Source organism: Microcaecilia unicolor, chromosome 6, assembly GCF_901765095.1.
Source record: "Microcaecilia unicolor chromosome 6, aMicUni1.1, whole genome shotgun sequence".
Classification (NCBI taxonomy): domain Eukaryota; kingdom Metazoa; phylum Chordata; class Amphibia; order Gymnophiona; family Siphonopidae; genus Microcaecilia; species Microcaecilia unicolor.
Window position 1 is genome coordinate 60,224,885 of NC_044036.1, and position 14,810 is coordinate 60,239,694.

The following is a 14,810-nucleotide window of genomic DNA, read 5'->3' on the forward strand; positions in this document are numbered from 1 at the left end:
CTGAATTACTCAAAATATCAATAACTGTCCTTAACAAGTGCTAATTGCCAGTCATTAGTAGTTATGCATGTATCTGACCCACACCCCTATTCTGTAACCAGTGCACTGAATTTGTATAGCACACAACTCCAAAGGGGGTGTAACAAAGGGAGGGGCATGTACAGGTCAAGGGCACACCAAGCGTTAGGCGCAGTGTTATAGAATACTTGCATTTCTGTGCCTAACTGACAGCTGTCAGGCATAAGCATTTGCTCGCTTCTACAGTTAGACACGAAAATGCAGACTTAAGCTAGTATCCTACAATGGCAATTCCTCATGGCGCACATCATACCGGCACCTAACTTTGGGTGATCTTTACTGGACTTCCTCCATAGTGTGTTTTCTTTTCCCAATAGGGTGCATGTGCACCCTATCTAGATAAAGTGCACACTATCCCCCAAATCCTATATGCAGTTCTCAAAATTGTGCACACAAATTTGGGCATGTGCCCAATTTGCATGCACAATTTAATTGAACAATGAGCCAATTAGCATCAATAATTGGGCGCTAACAATTATTGGCACTAATTGGCAACAATTAGAATTTACATATGTATCTTCCTAGTTGGGATTCTACAAAGATGCACAAGTACATTTTTCCACGCAGACCAAAAAGGGGGCATGTCCATGGGAGGGGCATGGGTCAATCATGGGCATTCCTAGAATTTGCGCAGATCAGCACCTAATTTAGGCATGAGGATTTACACCAGGTTTCAGTTGGTGTAAATCTTCACACATTGGGCATGGATCCTGGCACTAAGCAATATTCTCTAAGTGGCAAGCAATTCAGGGTGCCCCTTATAGAATAGCGCTTACCACTCATTTTTTTTGTTCCCAAATTTGGGCACCACGTAGAGTCTAGTCCTATGTACAAAGAGGGCACACTGGGCTAGATTCTATATTTCATGCCTAAAAGAATTGGCACTCCCAAAAAATACACCTAGGCGTATTCTATAAAATACACCTAAATTTCAGCATATTTTATAGAGTACGCCTAAATTTCCACATGGTTTATAGAATATAGTGAGTGCTCATCCACATGACTAAATTTAGTTGCGGGCAGTAGTGTACAGCGCTGCATACGTCTAGTAGCGCTATAGAAATTATACGAAGTAGTAGTAGTAGTTAGTGTAAATGCTGACACCTAAATTAGTTGCAGACCAGGTGTATTCTATAAGGATGTGCATAGATTTTAGAAATGCCCACAACCTTCCCATTCCGAAACCATGGTCATGCCCCCAGAGGCATAGCTAGGTGGATCTCCAGGGGAGTGGTCACACTCAAATGGACTTCCAACAGCACTGGCACCTATTTTTGACATGATCTCTCACGCTTAAAGTATGTGCCATTGCCAGCGGCAGTCTGCTCTCCGTTCCCCATGCCCTCAACCTGGCTACACTTCTGCATGCTCCCTTTTCAACTATGTGACTTAGAATTTGCAAAATTACAAAATCCACTTAGCCAGTTGTGCGCGTAAATTCTAATGAAAGTCAATTAGTGTCAGTGTTGATTGGCTTGTTAACTAATTAAGTTGCACGTGCAAATCCTGAATATGCCCGGATTTGGGCGCGCAACTTAAATCACAATATATAGAATCCGGGGACTATGTGCGCATTCCCCCTAATTCTATATATGTTGCTTTGAGTTGCGTGGACAAATTTGGGTGCACACCTAACTTATGCATGCAACTTAATTGAATGAGTCAATTAGCACTAATAATCGGTATCCTAACAAGCAATTATTAGTGTTAATTGGTTTTAACTGAAATAAATTTATGTGCGGGATCCGTACCTAAATTTTACATGCAAGTCTAAAATGGGGACATGGAAATGGGAGGGTCATGTGTGAATCAGGGCGTTCTGAGAATTTACGTGTGTAATTTAAAGAATAAGGGGGAAGAGCTCCTAACTTAAGAGCAACAATTTGCACCACAATTTAATTGGTGCAAATGGCTGCGCCTAAAGTCAGGCGTGATTCCTAACCACAAGTGCTAATCCTGTAAACCGTGCCTAAGTTTTGGTGTGGCTTATAGAATAGCACTATGCAGCTTTCTTTTTTAAGTTCCAATTTTTTAGGCGCTATATACTGGATCTAGCCCATTGTGTGCACTCTTGAAGAAAAGGGGGCACTATTAACATTTATTTGGATCAAAAAAAATCCAAACAAAAACGACATGGAACTTTTTTGGCTGTTCATACCTAGGTTTCAGACATCTAAAGAAAAAATGTGGCCCACAGAGTAAAAAGGTACCAAAAGTAGGGTTACAAATAACAGAGATAAAGGCTATAAAAGTTTGGACAGCAACTTTCATTTTTGAAAGTTTTGTGTACTGTAGGGTCAGTAGAATGAGAGTATGCAATTTTTCCCCAACTTTGATGATTTTCATGCTCTACAGTCTAAAAACTGCAGGTACTAAAGTGGGGAATGTGATTTCTGGGGTTAATTACTTTTTTTAATCAATAAATAATTAATACATACCTGAGACAGAAATTTTTCAGGATTATGCAGTTGATATTCCTCTATCTTGTTATATAAATAAGTCACATATCCCACTTTCGCTGCCTTTTCACTCAGCGGGCCACAAATAGTTTTTCTATACCTGAGACAAGCTTGTGAAGAAACTTGCATTATGTAGTTATATCCTCAAAAAAAATTTGTGAACTAAATACATTCAACAAAATTTATTTTTGTTCTCTTAGGCTTCCACAGCTGGCATCATGATTGTTGCTCCTGTCTGCGTCTTGCCACGTCTGAGTAAGTGGAACTGATGTTTCAGCCATTGTCCTGTGGCTTTCTTTAAGGTACGCTATGAGGTCTGCAATTTGTCTTTATATAGTGGGTTCTTTGTAAATGGGGTGGGGTGAGGAAAAGAAGCATGGAGCCATTTTTCCTAAGTCATTGTCTGGGATAGATGTGAGAGCATCAGTTTTAAAAATACCACACACACACACACACACACTGAGCCAAAGTTCTTTTGCATTTTTTTGCCCCGGGACTTATCACCAGTTTTGAAAGAAAAAGTTCAAACATACTTTCCCTTTGAAAACCATCCCAGAGAGAAAAAAAAAAACAGATCGATATTTCTACGAGTATTTTCCTTTGAAAATATGATACTATTCTAACTTTCTGCAGCAAGTTAACTGGCCACTAGTCAATTATCAGCTGGTGTCCAGTTAACTTCCAGGTCAGCAGACAAACCCGGGTATTAAATGCCGAGAGCCCCGGCATTGCACATCTGGGGTTAGTTCAGCCCATGGCTGAAAGCTGCTTACCACTTCAGACTGAATATTGGCCCTATAATCTATGTGTTTTATTTTCTTCCTTAATCTAAAGATGTCCTTTGACATGCCCATGTTTTATCTGCTTAAATGTAATCATTGTTAATCCACATGCATACTGTTACCTGAGCAGGGCTGGTACTGCTAATAGACAAACTAGGTGCCCACCTAGGGTGGCTACATTTAGGGGGTTCATATGGCAAAATAGCACAAGGAGCCTTCAAGTTGGGGGCATCTCAGCTTGACTTTATTAATCAGACCTGACATGGTCCATGTTTTGACTAAAACCAACTGAGTCAGGGGTCTATAGCTACTGTCAGTTTCCAAGGATATCAATTATCCACTGTAAGTAAATCCTTGTTGTCTTGAAAAAAACAATTATACTTGGATGAAAGACTCCAAACTGGCAATGCGGGAACTCCGGCTGCCGCCTTCCAGTGCGATTCTGTCTCTGCACGCAAGCACTTTTCTTCTAGGTGTTTTTGGGGCAGATCTTCATCTCTATTTTCTTCCTATGGCATTCCCAAAAGTTGGCTTCTTCTGAGTCATGGGCACAGTACTAAGCAGGCTTTTGGTAACATCTTTGCGCTTTTGGTAACATCTTTGCACATCATGGGGGCAGAACAACTCTCCCAAAGCTCAGAACTTCATGTAAAATTCTGACCATGCACGTCCTTTCCCAATACACAATGGTCTCTTCAGCTTCTGAATTAGTTCCAAAGCTCAAATCATTCAACTGTCAGGAATATGGGAGGGACTATGCTGTCTACAGAAACTTCTATTACAAGTGAACAACAACGCCTATTCCATCAGCAAGCAGAACTGAGTTAGACACACAAGTAGATGATCCCCAAGCTCAGAACGGCTCATCTTTTAAGTACTGTCCCAAGTTTAGGAGCAACTCACACATAAAGACAGTGGGATAGTTGCAACATCACACCGACAAATTGGCTTGCAATGTTTGACCAATGCACTGTCTTTCATTGTGGATTGCTCCAAGCAGTACTGTGAGGAAAGGTATTGTAACCAGGTCACCCTTCCAGGTGAGAGCCGGGGTTGACCCTGCTTAGCTTGGCTAGCTTTTCCCCGGTACGAGCTGCAACCACCGCCTTGCTGCACTGCTTGGCCTAGTTTAACTGCTGCCCAGCTGACCTGCGCCCAGGATCAGCTCACGACTGGGACACACAAAACTCCAGCAGTCTTATAGTTCTTGAAAACCACAGGTCTTTATTCTCTCAGCATCTTTTAGTACAGCTTTAATCTTCAAGCAGTTTCTTCATCAAGAATGCAAGAGTCAGTTCAGTTTTTCCACATTCAGCTTATTAACACAGTCCAATCCTAACTCAGAATATCACACCCAGCAAACCTTTGTCTTGCTCCCAATTGTAGCCTCCCCTCATCAGCACTATCTTCTACCCTTAGATAGTTTATGGGTTAGCTTCTTCCACCAGTGGCTTCCCCACTGGATTATTTTATCCTCTCCAAGTATGCACAGCTTGGGCCACACTCCCGCCACCAAAGCCTTTACCTTTCCTGAGGAAGTTTGAGCAAACCCTCCAACCTCCATGCACTCCCCTTTACCTTCTCCTTCTACCTCCTCTTTATTCCACTCCATCTCCTCCTCCCCAAGCTCCACCAGCTGTTCCCCATCTCCAGGATCAGACCTCATCTCCCAATCAGTCACTCCACCCTCCCCCTCCTGGGAGTTCAGCTGACCCTGCACTGGCTTCTGGGAAGTGTAGTTTTTCTCCTGCATTACAGCTTTCCCTGGCAGTTTGATCCCTAGATGGCGCCCTGTTCTCCTAGCTGGGCTGAATGAACGGGGATGATGCCGGCTGAAAGACCCACTATCCCCTTTCCCTCGCACCAGCCCTCCAGAGTGCTCACAGTATGAAGCAAAGTCCAGGTAGCTGCTTTACAAATAGTATGTATTAGACTTCAGGAGACCCACAATAGCTTCAGTGGCCTGATCTGTTGAGATTTCACTTTAATAGTTATGGGAGCACCTGTTTGTTCGTAATGGAGTTGGATACAGGGTGCTAGCCAATTCTCTAGAGTTTGTTTGGTGGCTGGAATGCCAGTTCTGTTAGAGTCAAAAAAGACAAGCAGCTGAATAGATTTCCTGATGGATTCAGATCTTTTGAGGTAGATGCGAGAGCACATTTACAATTCAGGGTATGCATGGCTTTCTAGAATGGATTCTTACGAGGCTTTAGGCATAATGTAGGAAGCCCCATATTCTTGTTGATATAGAAATAGGTTACCATCTTAGATAAAAAAAAATTGAGATAATTTTGGAGAGCTACTACGTTATGATGAAATTCATTGTACAGCTCATAGGTTACCAAGGCTTGAAGTTCATGTATTCTAGCTGAGTTAACAGCTACTAGACAGACCATTTTCCAAGTTACATGTTTAGTTAGGACAGAATTGATGTCCCATGGTACAAGGGGCTTCTGAACTGGTGTTTTCACATGGAGACGCCCTTTCATAAACTGAGAAATGACAGGACACAGGGAAGCTGGAAAACTTTCATGATAGGAAGCACACAAACTGAGATGCACTCTGATAGACGATGTTTGAAGTCCTAGATAACAGAAGAGACATAAATAATGCAAGATAGTGGTAGGTGGATATGTAATAGGATCATGGCTATTTGTGATGCACCAGGTGACGAATCTTTTCCATTTGCATGTGTATGCAGATAGCTTTCTTGCAGCCACTGATATATTCTAAATCAGCATTGGTAAACCTAGAGTAGAGATTAATTACTGCTCAATTTCCAAGCTGCAAGAGCTAATGACTTCAGATTGGAGTGGAGACTGCCCTCATCCCGCATGATCAAAGATGAAAATAGCTGTAGCCTGCAAGGAGGCAGAACTGTGAGGCTTTTCAGGAGGAAAACCAGTTCTGTCGCCAATATGGAGCTATGAGAATTAGACTGTTTGGCCTCTTTTGAAACTTCTACAAGGTTCTTCCTATGAATGATATGAGGGGCAACTACGAAAAGGAAGTCAAGTCCAAGGAATTGCTAGTTTGTTTCCCACTAGGCAGTTGAAGGATACTGAACAATAAGAGCTTTGTGTTTTCATTGATGTTTAAGAGTTCTATTTGAGGGGTCCTCCTAGCTTGAGAAGTTCAAGAAAACCTTCCTGATATAAAGTTTACTGAAATTAAATTGGTACCCAGCACCTGTGTCCACAAATTTTCTGACAGCTACAATGAGAGCTGGTGTAAAATTACAATTTATTGCAATGTCCCCCACGGGTCTTGAGTTTGCTTATGACTCATGTCTAAGATAACAGGCAGTTGGAGCTCTGTGAACTTTCTGTATGGAATTTACCCTAGGATGCAAACGGCTGATGCCAATCAAAACATTGTGCATTAGGGCATTGCAGTTTTGTAACCTCTTCCCTTCTTGTTAACGTGCAACATGAAAACCATTCATAAATATTTCAGCAGTACATGTATTTATATTTGAAAGGCCTTATTCAATAAAGTTTTTACCCTGCTCAAAGATTCTGAAAAAGCCCTTTTTGAACCTGAACATGAACCTTGTCTATAAACATTTCTTTCTTCGGTCGCCTTTGATAGCACATTACCTTAAATTTTAAACAAACATATGTTTGGCAGTCCCATGTATGACAGGGTGATAGTGTGTTTATGTTTATGGTTATTCTAAAATTTGATATACCGCCTTTACTAACAAAAGATCAAAGTTTATAAGATATATTTTGTGCATTATTCCATCATTTAGAGAGATGGAGAACGTGGCTAATATTTTCATTTTAGCATTCATGAAAATTACAAACAAATACTAAAAAACAGTGTCTCAAGCCACTCCTGGAGTGCCCTCTAGCCAGGCTGGTTTTCAAGATGTCACCAATGAATATGTAAGCCATAGTTCTACCTGCAGTGGAAGCAGTACCTGCAAATCCATCTCATATACATTCATTGTAGAAGCTCGGAAAACCAGCCTGGCTAGGACTGCGGAATTCATGTACAGTTCAGGTTTTCAGACTATTCCTAAAGAATATGTATAAGAGAGTTTTAAAATTGATATTTTGCTGAGCTTTACAACATATCCCCCCAAACAATGCTTTGGTAAGACAGACTAATTCCCAAAGAAATGCAGTTTCTCTCCTCTCTTCCTTCTTCTGGTACAAGCAAGGCAAAATATGTTATTATGAATTAGATCTTGTTTTATACAGTAAACTCTTTTGCAACTGAGCATTGATTTGCACGCATACTAACGCCATTGTATGCAAATCTCTTTCATGCATATTTATTTGGGGTTGTCTGAAAATGTGACCCATGTATGGTCCTTGAGGATAGGGAGTGAATACCATTGGGCTAGGGGGTACTTCAGGGCTAGGGTTACCATATGACTCGAGAAAAAGGAGGACAGATTGAGCCAGTCTGGGTTTTACATCCATTGCTTTCAATGGAAGCAAAACTCTGACTGGATCAATGTGTCCTCCCTTTTCGGGAGCCATATTGTAACCCTATACAGGGCCAGCTTGAGAAGCACTGCTGTAAAAACAATCATTAGGCATGATTTAGAAAAAATGTTTTCCCTTAGTGGGCAACACTTGGTGAAAGTCTTATATAAATCAGACTCTATGGGAACAATTTCAGCTCAAAGTATCAAAATGCATGTCCTTTATAGAAGGCATTTACATACCACTTAATTTTTTTAATGTGTTGCGTGACGACAGCCTGCTATATCTGAGAGAAATTTAAGATCCTCTTAATAGGAATTATTAGAAATACCAAGTAGGGTGAAATTGCAAGGGACATGTCTTTGAGCGTTTGAGTCATTGGCCCAACATTATGGAACTCTATTCCTTGTGATTTAAGAAAGACGGAGTTTTGGTTTTATCAAAAAGATTAGGATGTTTAATATAACAAGTAATGTGTCAGTTTGGATAAGGTTTTTTTATGAAGCTTTTTTTTTTTCTGGGAGGTAAGCAAGGTGAACCTAGAATAGGATGTTTAATATAATGAATGTACTAGCCCAGATAATTGTTTCAAGTTCTGCAGTTTGATTGTTTTACTGTAACTTGCCTCAAGCTATTTGGTGAGGCGAGAGATCAAATCCTGTAAAATAAAGTAAAGTAAAAAGACCAAATTGGATAAATTGTTTGACTGATGTAACAGTTTCTGACCTATAAAGCCCTCACTCTGCTGGAGATACAAGCTGCCCTTGGAGTTTGAAAGTGTTTTGAAACTAATAACTCATTTCATGTGATTCAATCTCATATTTGCTAATGTCAAGTGTTTTTGTTTTTATTTTTTGGGATGTCATACTTAGGTTTACCAACTGATAAAAGTTTGAAAGAACAATTGCAAAATAATTATAATGCAAGGGTTCTCAACCCAGTCCTTGGGACACACCCAGCAATTAATATGCAGGGCCAGCGCAACCCGTTTAGTGTAGCAAGCATGGCAGGGGGCGCTGACCTCTGGAGGGCACCACAAGCCATGCTTACCAGCAGCTCCTAGTTCCAGCCCTAGCCCCCTTCTCAACTGATAGCTCCAGCCCCAGCTGCAGCCCCCAGTTCCAATCTGCACACCTTCAACTGCCGTCACAGCCCCCTTCTCATTTCTGCCGCCCTGCACTTTAAAATAATTTACCTTGAATTGGTAGCATCGGTGAAGGAAGCAAGCAGCCTCAGGCCTTCCCTCACTGTGTCCCGCCCACCTCTGATATAATTTCCTGTTTCCATGAGGCAACCTGCTTACTTCACAGACACTGCTAATTCAAGGTAAAAGATTTTAAAATTCAAGGCAGCAGAAATGAGAAGGGGGCTGTCAGAAGAGCTGAGGGCAGGAAGGTCGGGACCGGGAGCTGTGGATGAGGCTGTGGCTGGAGCTAGCAGCTGAGAAGGGGACTAGGGCTGGAACTCAGAGACTGAAAAGAGGAGCTGAATGGGGCTAAAATGGGGCTGAAAAGGGACAAATGGGAGAAGGGGGCTGGGACTGGAACTGGGGGTTGAAAAGGGGGCAGGTAGGAAAGGGGTTAGGACTGGAATTGGAAGCCGCATTGAGCCTGCCTTGAGTGGGAAAGTGCGGGGTACAAATGTAACAAACAAAAAAAAAGCTGAAAAGGAGACAGGTGGTAGAAGGGGGCTGAGACTAGAACTGGGGACTGAACAGGGGGCAGGTGGGAGAAGGGGGCTGGGGTTTGAACTGGGGGTTAAACGGGAGACAGGTTGGAAAAGTGGGCTGGGGCTGGAACTGGAGGCAGGTGGGATAATGGGGCTGGAACTGGAGGCTGAAAAGAGGGGCAAGTGCTTGGCAATGGCCTGATTTAGGGGCTAGGAGGAGGCTGGGGATGAGAACTGGGGGCTTATGCTGCCAGATGGTAGGGATGACAGAAGTGGTCTGATGGTGGGGGTAGATGCAAGATGGGACTGATGCTAGAGCTGGGCAGAGAGAAGGGGAGCTCAGAACTATCAGACTGGGGCTGGAAGAAGGGGGTCTGGGGTCTGACAAAGGACAAATGGGGGTTAGGGGCTGATGCAGGGAATGAGAAATGGAAGCAAAGGGCAGATACTGCATGGGGGGATGGGGAGACGCAAGGATATATGCAGGGAAAGGTGAAGATGGAGGGGCAGAGGGATGGGTAGTGGGGTTAAGGTAGAGGAAATACAGATTAAATAAGCACTGGAGAAGGATGTAGCAAAGAACATATGGGAGAAAAAGCAGTGACAAAGGAAAGGAGAAAAAAAAGATGGAAAGTTGTGAAGAGGGTGAGGGACAAATAAGGGGAACAGATCTTTGAAGGAGGTGAGAAAGGGTGGAAATAAGAAGGTTAAAGGGGAAATGGAGCCTGAATAATGGGATAAGAGATAAAAGGACTGGAGCTGGAGATGGGATGAGTGACAGGGAAGGAGCTGGGGACTAATAAGGGGTGAGAGGCAGAGAAGAAAAGCTGGGGAGGCAATAAATACAGAAAGTGGAAATGGGCAATTTGAAAGTGGGTGAAATAATGTAAATAGGAGAAGGGGAAGAATAAGACACAGATAGGAATGGGAAAACTAGGGAAGTAAGTGCAAGAAGTATAAATCTGGTAAATAGGTGAATGATGGATACTTAAGTTTGGGGAAGGAGAAGGGGGAATAGAATATAGCTACCTGTAGGTTAAAAAAAAGCAGGTGAGAGAAATGGAGAAAAAATGAGACTGAAGGATCAGAGTCAGAGGTAGATATAAGATTAGAGAAGAAGATGGACAATGAAAAGCAGAAAATGGAAGGAAATGTATTTCTGTTTCTCTTTTCTCTAAATTGTGACAATCACATTTTTTTTCTACCGTTGTTGTCTATCCAGTTTGTTTTTGCACTTGGGTTGGTCCTGGTCTCTCCTTACTACATTCTCTTTTCTCAGTTTTCTACTGCTCATATATCTCTCTTGTACTTTGTTTTGTACGGGAGGAAATATATTTCTGTTTCCCTTTTCTCAGTTTTCTACTGCTCATAATCTGGTTTCTTGGGTTTTCAATTTCATTCTTTTGTATAGGTATTTGTTCCTAATCAGTAATCTCTCTCTTTGAGAGAAGAGGACATTTATCTGAGTAAGTGAATATTTTTATACTCTGTGCTTTGATGATTTAAAAGTTGGGGTTTAAAAGAGATAAGATAGGAGTATTGATAAAGACAGAATTGTAAAAAGCAAACTTTATTAACTAGTCTCCCTACTCATTTCCCCATAGTTTTAAAAACTTGAACCACAGTATACAGCATTAACAGATAGCTTCTAGAAAGCAGAGCAGGGCCTAGTTTAGTCTTCATTTAAAAAAAGTAAGTTTTATTAACTAGTTTCCATATAACCCTTTTTCCAATAGTTTTAAATTGAAAATTTCTTCTAGAGGTAGAAACCTAACTGCAACAGCCAAGAGCATTAAAAAGGATAGTAACAGGGCATAAACTTTGTCTTAAAAGAAAGTTACTTTCTGTTCTTTGCCTGGAAGAGAGGTAGCACTGCTACTGACCTGAATTAGGTGTTAATTAAGGTATGAGGAAGGTAGAATAGCTGCAGAGGTTATTTGGGCAGCCTGATTACTGTGTTAGCTTCAAAGGGTCTGTTTGAAGCAGTCCCCTTAGAATCAAAACTATATAGAGAGGAAAGGTCCCAGGAAACTTTCTGAGAAGCTCTGAGAGAAGAGGACATTTCTGTGGGTAAGTGAACATTTTTTGCACTCTGTGCTTTGGTGATTTAAAGATTGGGGTTTAAAAGAGGTAAGATATGTTTTTTGATAAAGACAGTTAGAATTTTAAAAATCAGACTTTATTAACTAGTCTCCCTAACCATTTCCCCATAGTTTTAAAAACTTGAACCACAGCATTAACAGATAGCTTCTAGAAAGCACAGCAGTGCCTAGTTCAGTCTTTATTCTGGGCAGATAGGGAGTGCCAACCAATAGGCTACAGGAGGGCACCAGAAACCCTAGCACTGGCCCTGTTAATATGCACGAGATAAATATGCATGCATTACCTCCATTGTATGCAAACTTATCTCATACATAGTCATTGTGGATATCCTGAAACCCTAACTGGCTAGGTGTGTCCTGAAGACTGGGTTGAAAACCACTGCTATAATGAATAACAACTTTTTTGGGCTTTGATTTGTACTGTTAAAAGACTTCAATTTCTCTATCCAAGTGTAAATAAAGATACAGTAGATTGCAGGGTTCCCCTTCAGGAAAAAAAAATCCATTTATCTTTACAGTCTGCAATGACCATATTTCTTTTCTTGAATTCCTCCAAATAGATCACTTTCATCCGATTGGATTCCTGTCCAATCTTTCTACATCTTACAGCTAATTAGTACCCCAATGGGAAGCTGTCCACTGATAGGAAAAGCAGTTAGATGAGATCTGGGTTAACAAATGTAGTTCATTTAATATCATTTGTGCTGATGCATTATTAATAATACATAATTAGCCTACACAGAGCATAAGAAGAGAATAAAACCATTCCATAATTTCTTGGCCTTTGCAAAAGATCATAGAATAGTATTGGACTACTGGTTTTCATCCATCAGACTGCTGCTTCTGTCCTACTCTTTTATTAACTTTTTGTATATACCCAGCATTTTCTTTTAGGAGAATACTCAGATGAATTGTATAACCACCACTGCTCACTACTAAGCAAACATTCCAGTGTCCAAAGTATTGCTTTGAGAACTCATACAAGTGGACATAGGTTGAGATCTGTATCTGACTGCTAGTGATTACGAATGTTCTGTAATATTATTTGTTAATGTTCCTCATCTCAAATGACACAAAAAGCTCATGAAATATTGTATGTCATCTATGCCGGGGTTTGGCAAATCCAGGATGCCAGGTTGCCACGGTGTCTAGAAATTTCACCCTGTCGCCTGGGATTTAATGACTCTTCCCTGAATGTTAGTATTTTTTTTGTAACACTACCTGGCACGTGTTTATGGTTCTGCACCATGATTCAGCTCTCTATGTAAGATTGAGCTGCATGGTGTAGAAAACTTGAAAGTCTCGTGGCTTCGAGTCTCGCAGAACTTGAAACTGTAAGACCAGCCCGAACTTCCTGTACAGTGCGAGTCAAGCTTACATGACAGCTGAGTCGCAGCGATGGCTAGGAAACACACAGTTTCCTCTGCAAAGATAACCTGTGACTTGAGCAGAGTTGTAGCGAGCTATGTGTGGGCAGTGTGGTCTCACAGGGTGCAAGTGAGGCAGGGGCTCCAAAATTCTGTTCTGTTCATTGCCCTCCCTGCTTGGCTACAATGCAGTGGGTGAGATAGGAGCTCTAGGGGGCATATCGAACAGAGTGTGTTTGAGAAAGAGAGAGTAGGTAAAGGCTGGGGGGTGTGATAGAGAGAGAGTGGGTGAAAGTTGAGGGGGGGTTGAGAGATAGACTGAGGAAAGGCTGGGGAATTGAGAGAAAGGGTGGGGGGTTGAAAGAGAGACTGGGTGAAGGCTGAAGAAAGGGTTGAGAGAGACTGGCTGAAGGTTGAATGCGGGTATGTGGAAGCAAGCAACAGACTGTGTGAAGGCTGGGGGGATGAGAGAGACTGGGTAAAAGCTGGGGGTGGGTATGAAAAAGTTAGTGACTGGGTGAAGGCTAGGTGGGAGTTGATCTGAGGGGCCACTGCTGGAAGCAAGATACTGGGCTAGATGGAGCATTGATCTGACCCAGTATGGCTATTCTTATGTTCTTATGAAAGACCCTAGCTGAAAGCTGGGGGGCGGGTATGAGCGAGTGAGAGACTGGGTGAAGGCTGGGGGGGGCAGGTATGAATGAGTGAGAGACTGGGTGAAGTCCATTGGGAGGGGGTATGTGACTGGTAGAGAGACTGGTAGAGTGACAAGTGAAACAAAGAGGCAATTGCCTCTTTGATTCACGTATCTAGAGGGTGCTGTCATACAGGTGACAGCATGCTCTGAAAAGGGAGACTACTGGCTTTTGCCAGTGATTTGCAGAGTCACTTTAAGAAACTGATCCCCAGGACAGAGATCAACTTCCAAATATAACTTCATTCGCTAACCCAACTCCCCACTAATCCTTTCCCTACTGCCTAGCACTAAACCCACCTCCCACTAAACCTTCCATCCCTTAATGCATGCCCATTTGGCCCTTCACCAACTAAAACCCCTCTCCCATTGCATCCCCCATCCCTAACCTCCTACTCTAATCTTCCTTCCAATAATCCCCCTACACGCAAACGGTTAGTAGAATAGAAAAGTAGCCTAGTGGTTAAAGAAGCAAGTTCAAAACCAACTTCTCCTGCTGACATTCTTTGTGATCTTGAATAAGTCACTTCACCTTCTACCACCTCAGGTACCACTTGCATTGCAAGCCCATTCGGGCAGGGAAATAATGTATGCATCTGAATTTGTAATTGACCTTGCATTCAGATTTGGAAAAGGTGAATAATAAATCTAAAATCCAAAACCCAGAGTCTAGCTTCCTTTTCCCTACTCACTAAGGTCTCCAGGAGCTGCTATAGGCCCCCCCTCAAATAAGGCACCATACTACCCCCTTTAGACTCCCTCCCCCACTAAAAACCCCAAGCACTCTCAGCTCCAACCCAATTCACTAATTATCTACCAATTCCACTCTAGTCTCCCCACAACTAATTCCCCATTAAACTAGTCCTCATGTTAGCCTCTACAATGACTGAACTACACCCTTATATTCAGCCAGTATCCCTTCAATATACCCTCCCACTCCCCCATGACCCACTAAATGCCTATCCCCAATGCACTCTCCCCTTATCCATCCACACATTTTATTTCCCCACTAAGCCCCCCTTACCCCTCACTTTCCTAACCTACTAAGCTTACCTATAGGACCCTAACCTTTAATAAGTGCCTATCCTGAAGTTCGGCTTCTTCTTCCTTCTCCAAAAGCCGTTTTTTTTTTTCTTTTCTTTTTTTTAAGGAAAAAAGGTGCTGGTTCAGCTGAGCTCACAGAAATGAACACGCAGAAGTTTTTCATTCTCTTGTTGCTGG